The sequence below is a fragment of the Artibeus jamaicensis genome, unplaced genomic scaffold (assembly GCF_021234435.1).
Source record: "Artibeus jamaicensis isolate MK-2021 breed Jamaican fruit bat unplaced genomic scaffold, CSHL_Jam_final contig_475, whole genome shotgun sequence".
Lineage (NCBI taxonomy): Eukaryota > Metazoa > Chordata > Mammalia > Chiroptera > Phyllostomidae > Artibeus > Artibeus jamaicensis.
In genome coordinates, this window is record NW_026521852.1 from 8054278 (window position 1) to 8076944 (window position 22667).

At 39.7% G+C, this 22667-nt stretch overlaps 2 pseudogenes; one reads left to right on the forward strand and one right to left on the reverse strand.

The window, feature by feature from the left end:
* Window positions 1–1058: 1058 nt before the first annotated feature.
* LOC119040241 (proteasome subunit alpha type-6-like) lies at window positions 1059–1947 on the reverse strand (annotated as a pseudogene).
* Window positions 1948–2733: 786 nt separating this feature from the next.
* LOC128627839 (myb-related protein B-like) lies at window positions 2734–11007 on the forward strand (annotated as a pseudogene).
* The last annotated feature ends 11660 nt before the right edge of the window (window positions 11008–22667 follow it).

Here is a 22667-nt window from a genome sequence, read left to right on the forward strand (position 1 = left end):
AGAAGCAGAGTACAAGGGCTAAATGTGAAAATTGGTTCTATCAGCGGGGGTGTTAGTCCCAGTCCTACTGACTATCCGGCTATTTGCTTTTCCCAGATGGCCTTATCGTTCTCCTATGGCGCCTGGGGTCTTAGGTGAGCAAAGGTCTCCTAGGGCTTCTCCCTTAAGTTTGTCCCCCCATTATTCTCCCCTGTGTTACCCAAACCCCACCTCCCACAATAAATCCTTTCCTATACCCCCATGTCTGTGCCCATGGTTCCTTTACACATGCTCCTTAACTTGATTCTTTCCTTTCTTTCCAGCATTACCCACCCCCATCCCCTCTGGTCACTGTCAGTTTGTTCTTTACTGCCTTGTCTTTGGTTTTCTATTTTGCTCACTTATTTGTTTTGTTGATTATGTTCCCCTTATAGGTGAGATTATATGGTATTTGAATTTTACCACCTGGCTTATGTCACTTAGCATAATGCTCTCCAGTTTCATTCATGTTGTTGCAAAGGGTAGGAGTTCCTTCTTTCTGTGCAGTGGCTTTTTTGATAATCTTAAAATCAACAAGCAGGTCCCAAGTTTGTGATAATTAATATAGAACATGCACATATCTAAGTAATAAAAGTTAGTGTAAAACTTAGTAATAAAACTAAGTAATGTTTTAAGTAAATTTACAATTTTGTGTTGGACTGCTTTCATAGCCATCCTGGGCTGCATGTAGCCTGCAGGCCATGGGTCTGCAGGCCACCTCTGCTCTAGAAAATGGCAGTTTTACACCTTATTTTATACATTACAATCAAAGGAGGCCTAAGGAAGTTACATGAAATTCATTGTTGATTGACTAGGGAGACCAAGAAAGCAAAGCTTGGAAATCTCTGGGATTGGATAAAAAGTAAAATGAATAGAAACATACTTCTACATAGATCGGTATATGATAGTTAACAATCAATTTACATGATAACAATAACAATGAGAGGATTTGTGATCTCTGCTCTTGTAGTGCTCTGAGAGAGTGGGAGTGAGAGGAAACTTCTCTGACATTTTTTTTTTTAATTTTCCAAAAGCACTGTTTTTATTTGTATAGAGTCCTAACCACTTCAGTGGCAGGAGGAGAGGGAGAGGTTCCTTTTTCAATCCAGGGGCCTCCATAATGTTGGTCTGTTGTTACCAAACACACAGGCAAGTAGTGTCATGGATTTGGTAAACTCTTCGATGTTTAGTCTCTCTCTGCTAGAGCCACAAGGTGGGCATCAATCTCTGCTTCTGTAAGAATCCTGAATTTAGGATTTTCAACCATAACTACTCCAACTTCTATTTCTGAAGGTTTGAAATCAAGTGATAGAATAGTAGACAGGCGTGTAATTGCAGTTTCCACTGTCTGTTCAAAGGTCCAATCAAATTTCTTCTTCTTTTTTTTCAAGAAAGCTGGTTGACTCGGTAGGTTTGTTTTACTCCTGCTGCAGTGGCTTTAAAGCCACAGTAGTAGCCTTCAGGATCACACTTGTACACCTGAGGGCCTTGTTCTTCATCTATACCAATTAAAATCATACAACAACCAAGAGGCCTCACTTCAGCATTCTGTGTGTATACCTGAGAAATTTGAGCAATTCTTTTACACAGCATGTCCACAGGAATCTCATAGCCATACCTGTATTTCCAATTAGCTGCCTCAAAGCATGCCCTCTGTACCTGGGATCTGCTGTCAGCTGTCATTCCTGTAATCACACAGCCAATGTTTTCGGTTATCTTGAATAAGTGAGTCACTGTGCTGGAATCCAGTAATTTGTCAGGTACTTTCTTCTGTATGACGACTACTGCACAGTCCTTCCCTCTGATAGCTACCGATGTAAGGCCACCCTGGTTAATGGCCTTAAAAGCATATTCTACTTGGTAGAGCCAGACTTCAGATGAAAAAATGGTAATGTGGTGGTCAAAGCCAGCACCGGAACCACGGGACATGTTGGTACACCTACTACTGCAAGAACAGTCTGACATTTTAAAGATATGTTATAGTAGATGCAGAAAGACAATTGGCTCAGTTAAAGTAAAGACTGACCTTCATCAGGGAACATACTAAACTAAGACAAGACAACCATGACTCATTTTTAATTAGAAAGTTTTAATTTCAGACCTCTTATGAGGTTCCTTTTGGTCTCTGAGTTTATAAGGCCACCATGCAGGCCTCCCCTGAGCTTGTCAAGTTTACTATGTGGCCCCTGTTTTTTCCACACAGTACAAAAACTTGTTTTCTTTCTGCATTTCTTGTGATGTAAGTCATATGTCCCTTAACTTCCCCGATTTCAGAAAGAAGAGCAAAGTTCCCAGACACAACCCCAGCTTACATTTGAAGAAGTTGTTGAGTGACTTGCTAGAGGACACACAGCTAGCAAATGCCAGAAGGATTAGACCTCAGGCTGTCAGGTTTTCCTTACCTTTCCATGCCACCAAACACAAGCCTTGGCCTAGGCCCCTTCTCAATCGTTCCTTGGAAGGTGGGGTGTAGTCTGGGGTTATGGAGGGATGTTTGGCAGAGGAGATGGTTAGCAGGTGTGACACAATGACAGCCTGAGAGGGAGATGAGGAAAGGAAATGGGTTTGCAGGATCCAGCCTCCGTAAGATATATCTTTAGAACTTCAGCATCTCCAGGGGCAACATCAGTGGAGTAGCTTCTCCCCAACCATTCCCCCAGCTCCATTTTGTTAACTGGGAAATAAACTAGAGCCACAGATGCTGGTATTAAAGGGATGCCATCAACCCACCAGCTGCTGCTGGGTGGAGGACACAGGGTGGAGAAGGCAGGAGGAGACCAGGTTTCTGAAGCTGTGGTAAACCCTTTGTTGCACAGCTCCCAGACTACAGCTCCTACTCCAGCTGGAAAGGTACCCCCTTGCTCCCTATTGCACTAGGGAGCCCTGGTAGCCAGAAAAGTTTCTGAAATAAAATGGAAATTTTTTCTCCAATGATCATCCAATCAAGATCTGTGGGCATGCCCTGGCTGGGTTGTTCAGTTGGTTGGTGCATCTTGTTGATGCATCATTCTGATGTACCAGGGTTATGGATTCCATCCTGGTCAGGAAGCATACAGGAATGAACCAATGAATGCATGGATGGGTGAAACAACATGTCAGTGTTTCTCTTTCTCTTGAATCAATAAAAAATAAATCAATCAAGAGATCTGTGGGCACAGGCTCTCAGATGGTGGGGAGGTATGGGGACAACTCTGCACAGTCCCATTCAGAGGGACATTGAGAGTGTGGCCCTGGGGAAGAGAAAATATGAATTTTAAGAGAGAAAAAGGAGGCTTAATTCCTTATGCTAGGAACCCTCCCCTCTCTACCCGCTGTACCTACTTCCTCTCTTCAGTGCTCTTCTCCTTTTCTCCCTATACAAAAAGCATGCCTTCCTCATTGTTGTACCCCAAACTGACCTCGCTCTGCTTCCTTCCTGTGCTCAACACTTCCTTAGCAAAGTTGTTCTTGCCCTCCACTCCCTTTCTGCATTAGTTTGCTAGGGCTTTTATAACAAATACAAGAGACTGATTGGGTGGCTTGAACAACAGGAACTTATTTTTTCACAGTTCTGGAAGCTGGAAGTCCAAGATCACTATGTCAGCAAAATTAGTTTCTTCTGAGGCCTCTGTCTTTCACTTGCAAATGGCTATTTTTCTTTTGTGCCTTCACATGGTCTTCTCTTTATATCCTAATTTTCTCTTTTTATAAGGAAACCAGTTAGATTGAATTAGGGCCCACTTGACCTCATTTTAACTTAATTATCATTTTAGGATACCGCTTCCAAATTCAGTCACATTCTGAGGTACTGAGGTTAGGATTTAAACTTATAAATTTGGGGAAAATACTCTGTAGCAATAACACCTTTCATATTAAGACTAGTTAGCCATTGAATCCTGAAGATAACAGCATACCCTAAACTGAATACTCTGGTACCCCACCAACACCACAATACATCCTAACACCTCCCTCTTATTGCTCTTTCACTCAAAACCTCTTAGAAGTACCTGGTTACATAGGCCCATTTTACCTGGCAAATAGAACTTACCATGCAGGGATATCTTCTTGGTTATACTATTAAATCTTGCCTCTGGTTACTTTCTCTGTGATTCTTAGATTGCCTATTTTTATTGCTGAATCATAGTTTTTCAGTGTCTTTTTTTCTTTAGGACAAAATATTTCCCCACAAAATATTTCAGTAATGTAAAATGATACATTTCGAATGGGTTCAAAGGTTTAAAAAATGATATAAGTATTAGGAACCACCCTGCCTGGTTTGAGAAGCTGTAACCTCCCCATAGCCAAGGTTGAGTGAGAGACCTTCGGACTGTAAGCCACTAAGGAGACAAAGCTTATTTCCCTGGCAGAGGTGCCACCTTTGCCCCTTTTACTTCATTCATAACTGACCATGACTGCCTGGTCAGTTAGCCAATGACAGGTAAGATTCCCCAAGGGGGAATGATCTAAAACAGGCACAATCACATGGAGGGCCCATGGAAGGACTTGGGGGGCTATGAAGAAAGGGGGTGATGGACCCACGCCCCTTGGCTTTAACATAGCCTGAGTCCTCATTCTGTCTGTGAGAAGTCTCCTAATCTCTTGGTTTCTTTACTTCCCCTGCCTGACTTAAGCCTGAAACAATGACAGAGGGCAGTGCAGCCCTGTACTGGAAAGGGCAGGCTCCCAGGGATGATCAGGCCTGAGAAAGAATACGTAAACTCCTGTGAAACCTGCTTTGCTAAGAATGCTCTCAATTAAATGATAAAGGTCCAAGCAGGAAATGAGTTTGTTTCCCAAAGTTTTGTAATCCATTAGTTAAACAGGCCCTGACTCAGAATAAGCCCTCAGGGTTCCTAGTATGTTATCTATTGTTTGATCCATACTGCCTGACTATGATTAATGAGCTTTTACCTGTAGTCCTATGCAAAATGCACCCAATAAAAGCCCATTGAGGAAAAGGCTCTTGGACCTTCTCCTTTGAGATATCAGGCACCTTTCCTCCCCAAGCAGATTATTTCTTGGTAGACTTATTTTCATCTGGGAGTGGGGGTGGGGGGGGCTATCCCACATCTAAGAAGGAATATATCAAGAAATCTGATTCTCACTATCTTCATTTACCTTGCTCCTTCCCACATTCCACCCCTTATAGGGACCTGGATTATGAGCTTTTTTTTTTTTTAAGATTTTATTTATTTATCTTTAGAGGGGAAGGGAAGGAGAGAGGGAGATAAACATCAATGTATGGTTGCCTTTCGTGCATCCCCTGCTGGGAACTGGCCTGCAGGGAACCTGCCTGCAGCCCCGGCATGTGCCCTGACTGGGAATCGAAACGCAATTGTCTGGTTTGCAGGCCCGCGCTCAATCCACTGAGCTACACCAGCCAGGGCCCAGATTATGAGCTTTTACTGTACCTTTCCAGTTCTACAAGCCCTTCAAATACATGTGTTCATATACCTCCTTTCTTATATAAAAGACTAGATATTCATTGATTTACCCTTTGTTTTTCCATTATTATATGTAGGAGATTTTTTCCATAGCTATACAAGTTACTTCCCTTTTTCATTTAATAGCTGCATAGTTTTATTTAACAAATCTCCTATAGATGGATACTTCAATTGTTTCCAATGCCCGTTCTTTTGAGAGCAGTGCCTTGAAAACCTTAACAAGCTAAAGTTTCTTAATACTAGGGAATTAAAGGCATTGGAGGGAAAGTAGGAGGGTGGGCAGAAAGGATTCAAAGGTGGTTGGAGAAGATTCAAGCTAATGGGGGAGCTGTGGCTGTTCTGCTTTATGAAGTCTTCTATATGAAAAGACCCTAAGGACCTGAGAGTTGGTATATATCTTTGATGGCACTTTGCTGGTTCAAGACATCTTGGATTAGCAATGTCCTTGATGAAAGGGTTATGGTTAGAAACGAAGGTCATTTCTCCCCTTCTCTGTATTATGTATATATTGCTGTATAACAAAATACTGTGCATTTAACAGTTTTAAGCAGAACACATTTATTTTCATTTTTTTAAATTGTTTTATTGTTCAAGTAGGGTTGTGAGCATTTACCCCCCATCCCTCACCCCACCTCAGCCATCCCCACCTCCTGCCCATGTTTCCACCCTCTCTTTGTATTATCCATATGTCCTTTATAGTTGCTTCTGAAAACCCTTCTCCCTTTCCACCTCATTATCACCTACACCTCCCCTCAGGTTACTCTCAGATGGTTCTTAATTTCAATGTCTCTGGTTATATTTTGCTCACTTGTTTGTTTCATTGATTAGGTTCCACTTAAAGTGAGATTATGTGGTATTTGTCCTCCACAACCTGGCTTATTTCACTTAGCATAAAGCTCTCTAATTCCACTCATGCTGTAACAAAAGGTAGAAGCTCCATCTTTCTTTCTGCTGCATAGTATTCCATCATGTAAAAGTACCACAGTTTTTGATCCATTCATTTACTGATGGGCAGTTAGATTGCTTCCAGCACTTGGCTATTGCAAATTGTGCTGCTATGACCATTGGGGTAAATAAGCTCTTTTGAATTGGAGTTTAAGGGTTCTTAGGATATAATCTCAACAGTGAAATTGCTGGGTCATAAGACAGTTCTATTTTTAGTTTTCTGTGAAAATTGCATACGGTTTCCCATAGTGGTTGCACCAGTCTGCATTCCCATCAAAAGTTCACTAGTGTTCCCTTTTCTCTACATCTTCTCCAATATTTGTTTGTTGATTTTTTTATGATGGCCATTCTCACTTGTGTAAAATGGTATCTCATTGTGGTTACTTTGCATATCTTTTCATATGTCTCTAGGCCCTCTGTATGTCCCCCTTGGAGAATTGTCTGTTTGGGTCCTTTGACCATTTTTTAAGTATGGTTGTTCGTCTTCCTGGAGTGGAGTTATATGAGTTCTTTATATATTTTGGATATCAAACTCTTGTCTGATATATCATTGGCAAATAGGTGTTTCCATATACTTGATTCTCTTTTCATTTTACTGCTAAGCAGTCCACATTTATTTGCTCACAGCCCTGTAGGTCACTAGTGTAGGCAGAAAGAAAATCATGGAAGTGGCAATATGGTAATGGGGGGGGTACGCAATAATTAGTCCAGTGGTTCTAAAGCCTGTGATCTATGGGAAAAGGGGAGGCAGACTAAAATGTCTGTAGGTTTGTGGCATGCAGATTGTGAATACGTTGTCTGTTTAGTTTCTTATATTTATAGGACTCAGGTCTTCAATAACCAGAAGCCAACCCTTTCTATAGGCTATTCACAATATGAATGTTTGTTTCTTCAATGCTAGCAGGAAATAGTTTCTGCTGCTTTGGGCCTGAGAAGGCTTGTTCAAGGAAATGTATGTTTTGATTAACTCAAAATCAACTGATTTAGAACCTTAAGTACATCATTTCATTTAGTTTGTGTCTGATCTGCTCTTGTCATATCTGGATTGTTTCTTACACAGTATGAAGTAAATAATTTCTCCAGACCTTGTCTCTGCACAGAGTCCAGTTACCCAGTTCAGACTCACATTGCATCAGGTCCATCATTCACAGCTTCCATGTATGGCTCTCCCAGGCCTTCAGTTTATACTTCTTAGTCATTCCCTACAACTGGGGCTCTGTACACAAATGCCTGGTTATTGCTTCCCCTCCAATCAGCCTATTTAAGCCTCCATGCATTTATTTCTGCTGGCTACATTGCCTACACTGACATTTTCATTTTTACTCACTAGTTACGCTCTAATTCATTGCTTAAATTTTATTTAGCAATTTTTTGAAAGACTTCTTTGTGCACTGGTGATGCAGAGATGGAAGGCATTTTCCAGGTCTACAGGAAGTTTGAAGACTGGAAGAGCAGATGAGCAAATAATAACAAAGCACCATTTTAAATAAATAAATAAGCCTAACTAGAATGTAAGATGTGAGGAGGGTAGGACCTGATATTGGAAAGGATCATCAGGACCATAAATGTCATTAAAGTTGTTTGTATTTTATATTGAAGGTAATGAAATGGGGATATTTAAAAGCTAGAATTGGGTTCTGATGAGTACCAGCAGGAACTTTGGTGGCTGTAACAACTCCCATTGTGGACCCAAAGTTTGGAGTCACTGGAGTAGCTTACATCATGAATCCATTCACATTCATGTCCAGAGTTTGGTTTGCAGGCAGGCAAGCACTGTGTGGCCCAGGACAGAGGGTATGTCTCAGGGAATGCACAGTTAGGAGCTATATAAGCCACACTATGAGGACATAGATTCAGATATGTGGAGCAGAAGGACAGCAAGTGACAGGTCAAGTGGACCATAATGAAAATGAGCAGCTGAAGACTCCTGTGAGGCAGTTTGAAAAGCAAGACTGGAAATTCTTGCCTGGACACTTTCCTGAATGCACTGACTAGCAATGTCAGCACCGGTGGCTGAGAGTCTTGGATCCAGATCTTGTCAAGGAGTGGAAAACCAAAGGGAAAAATTAGAAGGTCATTGAACTGGTTAAGAAGTATGGTGTGAAACATAAGATACTTGCTGCCAAGCACCTTTAGGGTGAGCTGGGGAAGTAGTACCACACACAGTTACTTCAATCCAGATGTGAAGAAGTCCTGCTGGACCAAAGAAGAAGACTATAACATTTGTGAGGCCACAGTGTTCTGGATGAACACTGGGTTCAGATGGCCAAGATGTCACCATGGAGGAAGGGCAATTCTGTAAGGAATCAGTGGAATTCTAATGTCAAATAAATTCAAGGTGAGTAAAAGACATAAATATAAATCATAACACCATAAAAGGCCTAGGGGAGAACATAGGCAGGAAAATCTCAGATATTCCATGTAGCAATATTTTCACTTATCTGACCCCCTAGTGCAAGACACATGAAGGAAAAATAAATAAATGAGATCTCATCAAAATGAAAAGCTTCTGCATGGCTAGCATAAACAGCATTAAAATAAAAAGAGAAGTTTATGGAAAAATATATTTGCCGATGGTACGTTGGACAAGGGTTTGATCTCCAAAATATATAAAGAATTCATAAAACTCCATTCCAGGAAGACAAACAGCTCAATTTAAAAAATGGGCACAAAACCTGAACAGACACTTCTCCAAAGGGGACATACAAGCAGCCCAGAGACATATGAAAAGATGCTCAGCATCAGTGGCCATTAGAGAGATGCAAAGTAAAACTACAATGAGATACTACTTCACACTGGTGAGAATGACCATTGTAAACAAATTGACAAATATTGGAGAGGATGTAGAGAAAAGGGAACCCTAGTGAACTTTTGATGGGAATGCAGACTGGTGTAGCCACTGTGGAAAACGGTATGAAACTTCACAGAAAACTAAAAATAGAACTGTCTTTTGACCCAGCAATTCCACTGTTGAGATTATACCCTAAGAATCCTGGAACACCAATTCAAAAGGGTCTATGCACCCCAATGTTCATAGCAGCACAATTCACAATAGCCAAGTGCTGGAGACAACCAAATTTATCATCAATAAAGGAGTGGGTTAAAAACTGTTGTATATTTACACAATGGAATACTATGCAACAGAAAGAAAGAGGATGCTCCTACTCTTTGCAACAGTATAGATGGAACTGGAGAGCTTTATGCTAAGTGAAACAAGGCAGGTGTTGAAAGAGAAATCCCATATGATCTCACTTTAAGTGGAACCTAATCAACAAAACAAATAAGGAAGCAAAATACAACCAGTGACATTAAAATAAAGAACAATCTGACAGTAACCAGAAAGGATGGGTTAAAGGGATTATAGGGAAACTATTGAAGAGCATGTATGAAAAACACATGGACAAAGCCAAGTGGGTGGTTTCAAGGGTGAGAGATGGGGAAGGTGGGACATGGAATAGTGAAAATGGAGACAATTTTTCCTGAACAACAATAAAATGAAAGAATAAATGGAACATACAACCTTTAAAAAATAAAGGAAGGTGAACATAGAAGGTTTCCTTAATAAATCCCATGGCTGAAAGCCCCCTATGTCCTTTCTGTTGGAGCTAGATAACAAGTATAGCCACAAGAGTGCCCACCCCTAGAAAACCATGGAATTCTTGTAACCATCTGGCCTTAGCACTTCCTTCCATTAAGGAAGAAGAAAACACTGAGGAGGAAGCCACAGCAGTTGCCCCTGCTAAAGAGAAGTAAGCTGTCCCTGCAGAGCTGGACAGAATGCACGCTCCAAAGCCTTTAGATAACATCCCCAAGTATGAAGACCAAGGAGGGCTCCTTGCCAGAAACCAACCTACCCTACATTGGGCAGTGGAGGCTGCAAACCTCATCTCAGCTGTGGGGTCCAGCCTCTCAGAAGACCTGGATTTGATCAAGTTGGACTCCAATGCTTGGTGCCACCTGAAGAAATTTTACCTCCTTGAGAATCTGTGTGCAGAGATCAGCATCAACAGCAGCAGCCCAGTAAAGCCACAGCCATCACAAAGCAGCAAGCACTTCTGCCCCACTAGCCTGCTGCCCCAGGATGACTGAGTACCACCTAGATGGCCACACTACCTTTGATCTGAGCTGGAACAGCAGGGGCAAACCGACCCCATTTTTCCAAGCACTAAATTGGAGTCCTTGAGTATTGTCCTGCTGCCCTCCAAGCTTAAGTGGCAGAAAAAGAGATTTTACCCCAAGCCCCATCGCAGATCACATAACTAGCCTCTCCTTCCTGGGCCCCTGCAACAGCCTTACACCTAAGAGTACAACCATAAAGATCCTGCCCTTCTTACTCTCCTGTGACTCACTGGAGCTGGAGAGGCTTTCAGTGACATCCAGGCCCATGTGAGCCAGAAGTTAGTGGTCATCAAACCCCTGCATGATGATAAAACACCTCTGCACAAGAAACCCCAGACTAGCTGTACTTTATGGACACCATTCCCCACAAACCAACCCCATTCAAGAACACTATAAAGACCTAAAGCCCCTGCCCCACACACTTCACTTGCAGGAGGACTTGAAGAATTTACTGTGCTCCAAGGCTAACATTGAGAAAATTATTAACGATCATCAGAGATGAAGTAGTCTTAAGAAGCAGAAGATAAAGAGACTGTGCTGTCGTGGAGCCCCATTAAGAAAGTCCAAAACTCACTTTTTACATCGTGAATGAAGATGAGAAGTTGATAATGTCCACACTGTCCAAGACCTTGTCCTTGCTGACATGTGGTGTCAAGCTCTTCTAGCCTCCCCCACCAGACAGGAAATAAGACAACAGCTTCGTCTTTAAGAGCTTCCTGCAGGCCAAACCAGAAAAGCTGGTGATTTCCCAGAAGCCCTGAAGCTACTTTCCAACACCTTCCATGACCAGTGCCTGAAAAATGATGGCCTGTTTGAGTGGGGGTGGGAGGGACCAGAGACTAGCTCTTCCTGCAGGGGAAAGCCAGGCAGCTCCCAGGCTACTTGAAGCCCAGCCACATGTCTCAAATCCTCACCTTGTCCTGATAGGCTTGGTAGCCATGAGCCTTTATTTATGTTTACAGAGGGCTAGGGTTTGGAGGCTTGTCTGTGAATTTCAGAATCACACTCAAGTGACCACGTGTAGGAAGCCTGCAGCTAGACCCTCCCCAGATTGCTCATGTTCACAACTGTCCTGTCTCTCAGTGTAACTGCTGTGACTACAGCAGTTTCTGGTGCTAACAAAACAAAGTTCTACCTCTGAGCCTCCTCTTTCCTCTTCCCAGAGCCACAGGGTGTCTCATGAGCTGTTTCTAAGCTCTGGTTAAGCCTGGCCTCATTTCACACTGTTGTTTAGTACAGGGCACATGGCCAATGTGTGCCCTGTGCTTTTTCCTCATCCTGTTGGTATATTTTTTTAGAATTGCCTTTCACTTTTAAAAAAGTAATGGCTAGAATCAAGAGAGTGGTTTATATTATAATGAGAATATTAAATAGCAGAATTATGATATAGGGAGTTCACTGTCTGTGGTGGTCAAGTAACTATACACACAGGAAAAATTATGAGCTAAGCTCTACCTCCTTCTAGAAACCTTCCTGGAGACCTTACACTGATCTCTCTCTACCTGTATCAGTGATTGTGTCTAGCAATAACAGCAGATGAACTAGAAGAAATAGCAATTTAAATAATGACTTATTCATTCTTACCAATGACAGCTCTGTGAACTAGGCAAAAACATTCATGTTACTTCTACTTCATGGATGAGGAAACCAAGGAAACATCTATGGCACAAAAGCAGTATCAAGGAACCTGGAACCCAGGTTGTCAGAATCCCAATGACATGTTATTGCTGCTACAGCAAACTGCCTCTTCGCTTGCTTTGCATCTAAAATTTTTTCTTATTATTCAAACTATTTAATATATATCTCTTGATGTATACACAGTGTCTGTAGTCTATAAATGTGAATTAATAAAGAATACAGTCATTGAGGGATGCTATAATATATCTTTTCCAATTCTAATGAATAAAATGATGAAACATTCATTCTACCTTTATACCATTCCCCAAAACCTAGCACAGTGAAGGTTGTAAAATAGGCATTCAATAAATATTTGTGAAATTTAAATGGATGATGAGAAGCAAAAGAGAAGTCAAAACTGCATGTAAAGATCCTGGAAGGGAGATGGAGCTGGAAGTTAGCCTGGGTCTATGGGGATAAGCTAGTAGGAGAGCCACCTACAATAGTATCAAGCCTGAGCAGACTTGGCAGCCAAGTTGAATTTAAGTAACACTTTCCTATTAAAATGCTCTGTGAAGAGATGAAACATTTGCCTACCAACATTTATTTTTTCAAAATTTAAAGTCCCACTCTAAAAGGCAGTGCTTTCTTCGTCGCTTCTGGCAGCATTGGAAAGCCATAACTTTGGAGGGAAACACAAGAAACCAAAAATTTCCTCCCATGTAAGAAACAGGTTCTCTCCTTCTGAAGAAAACATTTTTCAGAACTTTTCTCATTGAGTGGCTGATTTTCTAGTTCTTTCTTCTATTTGTTAGTGAACCAAATTTTAGTCAATGTCTATTCTCCTCTCTGATATATAGGAGAAAACAAAAGTAATTTATTTTTGGCTTAGGGTTCTGTTTCTGTATTTACACATGAATGAAGTGACATCTGATTCTTTGAAAATTTGTAACCACTTGCTGAAACATCACTATATAGTGGATTTTAGAGGATTTGTTCAGTTTAATAAATGTTTACTGAGTATCTATGTGCTAGGGTTACAGGTATTTATTCATTCAACCAGTATTTATTGAATGCCTACTATGTACTAAGTATTGTACCAAGAATTGGAGAAATGGCAGTGATAAAAGTAGACAAACAATTTCTCCTTTTATGGAGGAGAAATAGAAAATATTATAAATAAGTAGCATTATATATATACATATATATATAATGTTAGATAACAATAAATAAGAATATAAAACAGAAGGAAGAATGAGATATGCTGAGGGAATTTGTTTGCCAGGAAAAGGTTCACAAAAAGGTAATATTAAAAATTTTAAGGAGGTGAGGGAGTTAAGTATGCAGGAATCTGAAGAAGGCATTCTGAAAGGGTAGGGAAAGCACAAAGGCTGTGAGTTTGGGACATTTCTGGTGTGTTTAAGGAACAGCAAAGAGAAAAGTCTAACCTGAGCAGAGATGGTGAGGAGAACAGTGGAAGATAAAAATGTCAGAGGTCAGAAAGGCAAACAGGGGTCTTAGTAAACACTGCAGACTCTAAGCTTTTGACATCAATAAGATGTGCCACTGATGAAAGGTTTTAGCAGAAATGGCCTGATATACTTTAATGGGAATATTTGGTTGCCATGGGAAATAGGTAAAAAAAAAAAAGATCAGGAGGAGACTCATCAACAATCATGTGAGAGTGACTTGGACCAAGGTGAGAGCTGTGAGAGTGATGATAAGGGGTTGAATTGTGTATGTATTTTGAAGGTAGAATGGATATGATTTATTGAAAGATTAGATGTTAGGTGTGAGAGAAAGGGCAGAGTCAAGGATGACTCGCAGGATATGGCTTGAGTGGCTGGGAGAATAAGGCACTTTCATTTACTAAGAGAGAAAAGAATCTACAAGGATCAGGTCTTGGCAGATGAGGGTGAAGGATATGTGGAAAGACCAAAAGTTTTGTTTTGGACATTTTAAATTTGAGATGTGTATTAGACACCCAAGTGAAGATAGCTTGTAAATAGTTGGATATTACAACCTAGAATTTAGTATAGAATGTTGTGAACAAGAGATAAATTTGTGAGATATTAGCATATAGATGGGATTTAAAGCTATGAGACTGGATGAGGTCACCTGGAAAAGTTCCAAAGATTGAAGTTGGATACATGTTGTGGACAGCACTGCCTGGTTTCAGGAATTGTAACTGTACCCCCTGTGGCTAAAGATGAGGGAGAGATGACCTCTGGAATGCGAGCTGCAGGACAAAGCTTGTGTCTGGTAGCAAATGCTGCCTCAGCTTCCTCCCTGCCCCTAAAGCATGGTCAGAAGTCCTTGACAGGTAAGACCCCTCATACGAGGGGCAACCTAGGCCAGGCATGATCATTTGGGAGGCCATCATGGAAGGACTCTGGGGGCTGCAACAAAGAGCAATGGACTCTTGCCCCCTGGTAGCCCAAGATAGCCCAAGTCCCCATGTTCTCTGGGAGAAGTGCTTCCTGGTCCTAATCCCCTTAATACTGAATACCTGATGGGGAGGGGTGTAGCTCCTTGCCTTGCTAGAGCATGTCCTGGGGGAAAATCTGGCATCACAAAGACTTCCTGATAAACCTGTGAAATATGCTCTGCTAAGAGTGCTTTCATTCATATGTTAAAAATTTGAGCAGGAAACCCTAAAAACTCTATTTCTGACAGACTCTGACTCAGACTAAGCCCTCAGATTTCTTTGAAATGTTATCTACAGCTTTATCCTTGCTGCCCTTTATTCCTGTGTATTACGACCCAATAAAATCCCTTTGAGGAAGAAGCTCAACACCTTTTTCCCTTGAGAAACTGGCCACAGCTCAAGGCTTTTTTCCTCTGGGAAACTGGCCACCTCTCCTCCCCAAGCAGATCATCTCATCCATGGTACATGGGGGGACTTGCAAGGTAAGTTGCCCCCACAGATACACTCCAATGTTTAGAGGTCAAGGAGATGAGAGAGACTTTGAAGGGAAGTCAAGAGAAGCACAAGGGGGTATGGTGTCCTATATGCCATGGGAAGAAAGAATTCCTAGGAAGAATGAGTGATCAACTGTGTCAAAAGCTGAGATCAGATGGTAGATCAAGATGAGAACTGGCATGAAGAAGCCATGAATGACCTTGACATAAACCTTCTTGATAGAGTGATGAAGATTGAGGCCTGGCTAATGTGAGTTCAAGAAAAACTATAAGGCCCTGGCTAGTGTGGCTCAATGGATTGAGTGCAAGCCTGTGAACCTAAAAGTCACGGGTTTGATACCTGGTCAAGACAAATGTCTGGGTCGCAGGCCAGGCCCCTGGTTAAGGGTGTCTGAGAGAAAACTGATTGATGTATCTCTCACACAATTATGTTTCTCTTCCTCTATTTCTTCTTCCACTTCTCTGTAAAAATAGATAAAATCTAAAAATGTAAATAAATGAGAAAGAATATAAGAAAGATAATTTTTTTTTAAATTTATTTTATTTAGTTATTTTTCAAGTACAGTTTTTTGTCTATTAGAAAGATAATTTTTTAATTAAATATTTATTTAGCCCAAGAATCTATAAGTTGGCTATTTGTGATGGGCTCAGCTGGGTACTGCTTTTGATCTGTGAATGCACACAATGGTTAGAGAAGTAATGCTGCAAAGAGAAGGAAAGAAAGAAGTGGAAACTGGGAGCAGATCAAACTTTTTAATTTAAAATTAAATAAAGGTAAGTATGGTATGGTTTGTCCTCAAGTTGCTTTTTTATTTTTATTTTTTAAATTTACTTAATTGCTGTTCAAGTACACTTTTATGTCTTTTACTACCATCCCAGCCCACCCCTCCAGTGCTCCCATCCTTCCTCCTATTTCCACCCCCCTTAGTTGTTGTCCATGTGTCCTTTATACTAGTTCTTGTAATTCCTTCCCCTTTTCCCCTGAAATTCCCTCCCCTCTTCACTCTGGTCACTGTCCACCTGTTCTCTATTTCAGTGTCTTTGGTTATATTTTGCTTGCTTGCTTGTTTTGTTGTTTAGCTTCCTTTAGAATTCTCCTTCGAAACTTTCTGGTCAGGGCTTTTGTGTGTCGGGAGATTTCAATTACTGTTTCAATATCTGCTGTTATTGATGTGTTCAGGCTTTCTGCTTCTCCTTCATTAAGTTTTGGAAGATTATATTTTTCTACAAATTTGTCCATTTCACCTAGGTTTTCAAATTTCTTGGCATACTGTTCTTCATGGCAATTTCTTACAATTCTTTGTATTTCTGTGGTGTCAGTTGCAATCTCTTCTATTTCATTTCTGATTGTATTTATTTGGGTCCTCTCTCCTCTTGATGAGCCTGCTTATTGGCTTGTCAATTTTGTTTATCTTTAAAAAAAACAACTCCTGGATTTATTGATCTTTAGAATTGTGCTTTTAGTCTCTATGCCATTTAATTCTGCTCTGATCTTGGTTATTTTTTCCTTCTGCTTGCTCTGGGCTGTCTTTGTTGTTGTTCCTCGTGTTCTTGTAGGCACAGGGTTAGTTTGTTTGTTTGAAATGTTTCTATCTTTTTTGGGTAGGCCTGTATTGCTATGAACTTCCCTCTGAAGACTGCCTTCACTGTGTCCCATAAGTTTTGGGTTGTTATGAGTTCATTTTCATTTGATTCCAGAAAGTTTAACTCAAGGGAGAAATCAACCAATAGACATAAACATTGTAAATATATATGCACTCCACCTAGGAGCACTCAAATAGATAAACAAAATCTTAGAGAACTTCAAGAAAGATATTGACAGCAACACAATTATAGTGGGGGATTTTAACACCCCACTCTAAAAAATGGACAGATCTTCCAAACAAAATATCAACAAACATATTGTGATATTGAACAATGCCCTGGATGAAATGGAGTTAACTGATATACATAGAGCCCTTCATCTGAAATAAGCTAAATACGCATTCTTTTCAAATGCACATGGAACAGTTTCAAAGATAGATTACATGATAGGATACAAAACAAGCCTCAACAAATTTAAGAAAATTGAAATCATCCCAAGCATTTTCTCCACCCTGAAGAGACTGAAACTGGAAACCAACCCCAAAGGAAAAAGACTCAAAACACCCAAAATCATGGAGATTGAATAGCATGCTATTAAAAAATGAATGGGTCAAGAATAAAATTAGGGAAGAAATCAAGTTGCTTTAAACCCAAGAGGGGAGAAAGACATGTAAGCAGCTGTCATAAAAATGTTCACCAGTTTTCACAGCAAATACACTCTTAAAAATGTAAAAACTATAACTTAATTTAGAAAAAAATACTTTGAAAAACTAAACACTAAATCACATCTCGATTGCTCTCCAGGGGAAGGAAAAATGAAATGGTACAAGATAGAAAGACTGTAAGTCAAATCATGGAAGTCTGAAAACAACTTTTTGTGTATAGGGATCACAAATAGTTCAACATTTCTGTTCTAGAAATGGACTGCCTGGGCATGGATCCCAGCTCTGTAAGATTTGTGGCCTTTGGAAAAATATAAAACCACTCTGTGAATATTTTTCTCAACTATAAATTTGGAATATAATATCTGTTTTATAAGGTCATCATGAGGATAAAGCATCAATGCATGTGAAGTGCTTGTAAGTACCTGGAGTATAATAGATGCTCAATAACTGTAAGATCTAATTACTGGGTGTAGACTGTGAGGCAGAGCTTGATTGGATAGAAGCTTGAAGACATAGTTAGCCAGACCTGGAAGGACTTGTTTTTCCTACTAAGAATTTGATTTTATCCTGGGGATTGGAAACCACTGAAGGATTTAAGGCCAAAGAACAGCATAATTTGATTAGTGTTTTAAGAGTTTCACAATGACCTAGCAATTCTATCTCTGGGTATTTATACAAAGAAATCTGAAACACTAACTTGAGAAGATATATGCATCCTTATGTATGTTCATTGTAGCATTGTTTACAATAGCAAAGATATGGAAGGAACTTAAGTATCTATCAACAGATGATGAATGGATAAAGAAGGTATGGTACATATATAAATGGAATATTGCTCAACCACAAAAATAAAATCTTGCTGTTTTAAACAATATGGATGGATCTGGAGGGTAATATGCTAATTGAGATAAGTCAGAGAAAGACAAATGCCGTATTATTTCTCTTATATGTGCCAACTAGAAAACAAAATAAATAAAAAACAAAACAGAAACAAACTCACAGTTTCAGAGAATAAATTAATGGCTGTCAAATGGCAGGAGGATTAAAAAAGTAGATTAAAAAGGTTAAGCAGTTTGGCAAGATGGCAGAGGAGTGAGTGGAAGCCACACTAAACTCTTCCCAGGACCAGTCTGGAAAAACAACTAAATTGTGAATAAATTACCCAGAACAAACCACTAAACAATAGCAAGAGAGAAGCCTTACAACTTTGAACAGACAGAAGAACCAGTTTGGGCACAATCTGTCTGATAAGGAGTGTGGTAGAGACTTGAGAGGGCTAGGGGGTATCCACAGGTGGCAGTGACAGAGAAATAATAAAGCAGCAGGTTGGATCCCCCTGAGGAGAATGAGTTCTAAACCTTAATTTGGGACCAGCCTAGAACACCATAGCCCCAAAGTGCACAGATTATGATGGCAGTGAAAAGTGACAGGGTTTCTCTCTGCCGCAGATGGACAACTGGAGATGCAAAGGGCTGTTTAAAGGGCCAACATACAAATTTCCACTTACTGTCACATACCCGGGGTCCTGGCAAATGTAGGAGGAGAGTGGGCTGAAGATGCCTGAGGAGACACTAGGGACAGAAGCTTTGGGGAGAAAGCAGAGAGAGTAGCTTTAGGGATCCTGGTGCAGAGTTATCCCCCAAATAGCATCAACCCTTTGTGCTCATGCATACCACTCCCCTCCAAATGGTGGCAGCCAGAGGGGAAACAACAGCTCCACTCCCCAGAGGGACTCTGCCCCAGATCTATGGTGCTTAAGCCTGAGTGCTGAGTGCAGTAATAACTGAATTAATTAATTAAGGAGACAGTGACATATGTATATACCTGAAAAAGATAGGGAAGAATGGACTAGAGACACTTGAGGAGAGATTTTGGGGAGAGAACTGAGTGAGCAGTCACTGGGATTCTGGTGCTGAGCCTACCCCCATGCAAGGAATCATCCTGCTCAGGCAGACCACTCACCTCCCAACAACACCACCCTGATGAGAAACAATAGCCTTAACCCCAGGAGGAATTCTTCCTGCCCTATTAATCTTAAGCCTAACTACTGACTGCAAAATGACTAGATTAACAACTGAAGGACACGAGCATAGATAGCAGATCTTTAGCAGTCTCAGAACAGTCTGCCTAAGGTCAGATGGGATCAACATCTGAAACTACCAGAGGTGGACCCAGAAAGAAAAAACAGTGCTAAATACTAAAGACTACTGAGATTGAATCCACTTTGGTCTTCTCCATGATCAGCAAAGTTTACTTTCCTCCAAAGTTAACTTTCATTTCTTGCCCAGCAAGTTTGTATATATTAAGTCACTAGAATTTATACTATAGTTACTTCTCTCATTTCTTATAATAGTCAATCTTTTTACATACATTTTAATACTGGTAAATTTGCTGTAGATACAAAGATTGTGTGGGGGAGATAGTTTTAAGATATGGGTTTGTTCCCTGGGCTTTGTGGTTTTCTTCTGGCAGCACCTGCACAACAGCATACAAGATGTAGTGGGCAGCGTGATCATCAGTAAACCAGCTGGAGAGCAGGACTTACCAAAGAATGAGAGAACAACAATCAAAACCCAATTACATCCAAAGAGCCAACAAAAATGAAATCCTAAGAGCAGCAAGTTCAAAAGATCAAGGAGACAGCATCACTGAATCTCACAGGTTTCCTACCAAGAAGTTTACATCATAAACTCAGGGAGTCAGAAAAGATCAAATTAAAAAGCAGAGGCAAACAAGAAGAGTCTCAAAAATATTGGGAAGACAAAGAAACAAAAGCCCCAAACAAAAGGAAAGATGGAAGCCTCAGAGTGAATGCTGAATGAAATAGAGGCAAGTCAACAATCAGATATTGAGTTCAAAGCAGTGGTTATAGGGAAGCTCAATGAGCTCACAGAGAATTATCAAAAAATAAAGAGAAACTACAATGAACTTATTGAAAACTATATCAACATAAAAATAGAAATAGAAACTATGAACAAGAGCCAAGAGAAAATCAAGAATATAATTTCTGAATTGTATTTGTACAAAGACCTACAACTAAAATGACTCTACCCCAAAATGCTCTTAATTAACATAAAAAGCCAAATAAGGAATTCCCAGACAAAAGAAGGCACAAAAAATACACCTCCACTAACCATCACTGTAAGATATGCTAAAGGGACTACATTAGAAAAGGAAGAAAAAGAGTGAGACAGAGGAACACAGGTAGGAAGAAAGTAAAATGGCAATGAATATGTACCTGTCAATCATAAACTTAAATGTAAATGGATTAAATGCTCCAAGCAAAAGTCATAGACTAGTTGAATGGATAAAAAATCATGACCCACACATATGCTGCCTCCAAGAGACCCAACTCAGAACAAAAGACCTACACAGACTGAAAGTGAAGTGTTGGAAAAAATATTGAGAGCAAATGAACAGGCAAAAAAATAGCCAGGGTAGCAATACTCATATCAGACAAAATAGACTTCAAAACAAGGGCAGTAAAAAGAGACTAGAAGGACACTTCCTAATACTTAAGGGAAGAATCAAACAATAAGACATAAACATAATAAACATATATGTACCTGACTTAGGAGCACCAAAATATGTAAGGACAATCTTGGAGGACTTCAAGAAAAATATTGACGGCAATAAAATTACAGTAGGGGATTTTAAAATTACACAGTCAAAATGAATAAATATTCTAAACAAATATCAACAAAGATATTTCAGTATTCAACAATGTCCTATATCAAATGGATTTAACTGATTTTACATGTATATCGAACCTTTTATCCCAAAGAAACAAAATACACATTTTTCTTAAATGCACATTGAATATTTTAAAAGATAGACCACATGATAGGAGACACAAAAAAAAAAGCTTCACAAATTCAAGAAAATTGAAATCATACCAAGCATTTTGTCTGAACACAAGGGACTGAAACTAGAGACCAACTCCAAGGGAAAAAGCCCAAAACATTCAAAATTATGGAGATTGAATAGCATGCTATTAAATAATGAATGGGACGAGAATGAAATTAGGGAAGAAATCATAAAGTTTCTGAAAAGAAATAAAAATGAACTCACAACAACCCAAAACTTATGGGACACAATAAAGGCAGTCCAGAGAGGGAAGTTCATAGCAATACAGGCATTCCAAGAAAAGATAGAAACATTTCAAACAAACAACCTAACCCTATACCTACAAGAACTGAAGGAACAACAACAAACGCAGAGCCGAGCAAGTAGAAGTAAGGAAATAACCAAGATCAGAGCAGAATTAAATGACATAGAGACTAAAAGCATAATTCTAAGGATCAATAACTCCAGGAGCTGCTTCTTTGAAAAGATAAAATTGAAAAGTGTTTAAGCAGACTCATCAAGAAAAATAGAGAAAGAATCCAAATAAACACAATAAGAAATGAAAGAGGAGAGATTACAACTGGTGCCACAGAAATACAAATGATTATAAGAAATTACTATGAAGAACTATATGGAATAAAATTTGAAAGCCTAGGTAAAATGGACAAATTTCTAGAAAAATATAATCACACAAACATTAATGAAGAAGAAGCAAACAGCCTGAATAGACCAATAACAGCAGAGAAAATTGTAGGAGTAATCAAAACATTCCTCCACACAAAAGCCCTGACTGGATGGTTTTACAGGAGAGTTTTATAAAACTTTTAAGGAAGAGCTAACCTCTATCCTTCTCAGACTATTCCAAAGAATCCAAAATGATGAAAGACTCCCAAACTCTTTGTAAGATGTCAGCATTATCCTTATCCCAATAACTGGATAAAGACAAAGCAAACTGGAGTTCAATATCACTGATGCATATAACATTAACATCCTCAACAAAATACTAAAAATTCAAATCTAGCAATACATTATAAATATAATTCACCTTAATCAAGTGCAATTCATTCCAGGGATGCAAGAATGGTACAATATTCAGTAATCAATAAACATAATACACCACATAAACAAAAGGTTACAGCATCCATTTATTATTAAAACACTCAGCAAAGTGGGAATGGAGTGAGCATTCCTCAGCATAATAAATGCTATATACAGTAGACCTTCAGCCAACATCATACTCAATGGGAAAAGACTAAAATGTTTCCACTAAGACCAGGAACAAACAAGAGTGTCCACTTCCACCACTTCTGTTCAACAAAGTACTGGAAGTCCTAGGCACAGCAATCAGATAAGTAAAAAAAAAATGAGTCATCTAAATTGGAAAAAAGGAAGCAAAACTGTCATTTTTTCAGATGATGTGATAGTATACATAGAAAATCCTATAGACTCTACCAAAAAACTACTCAACCTAATAAGTGAGTTTGGAAAAACAGTCAGATACAAAGTCAATATTCAGAAATAGAAGGCA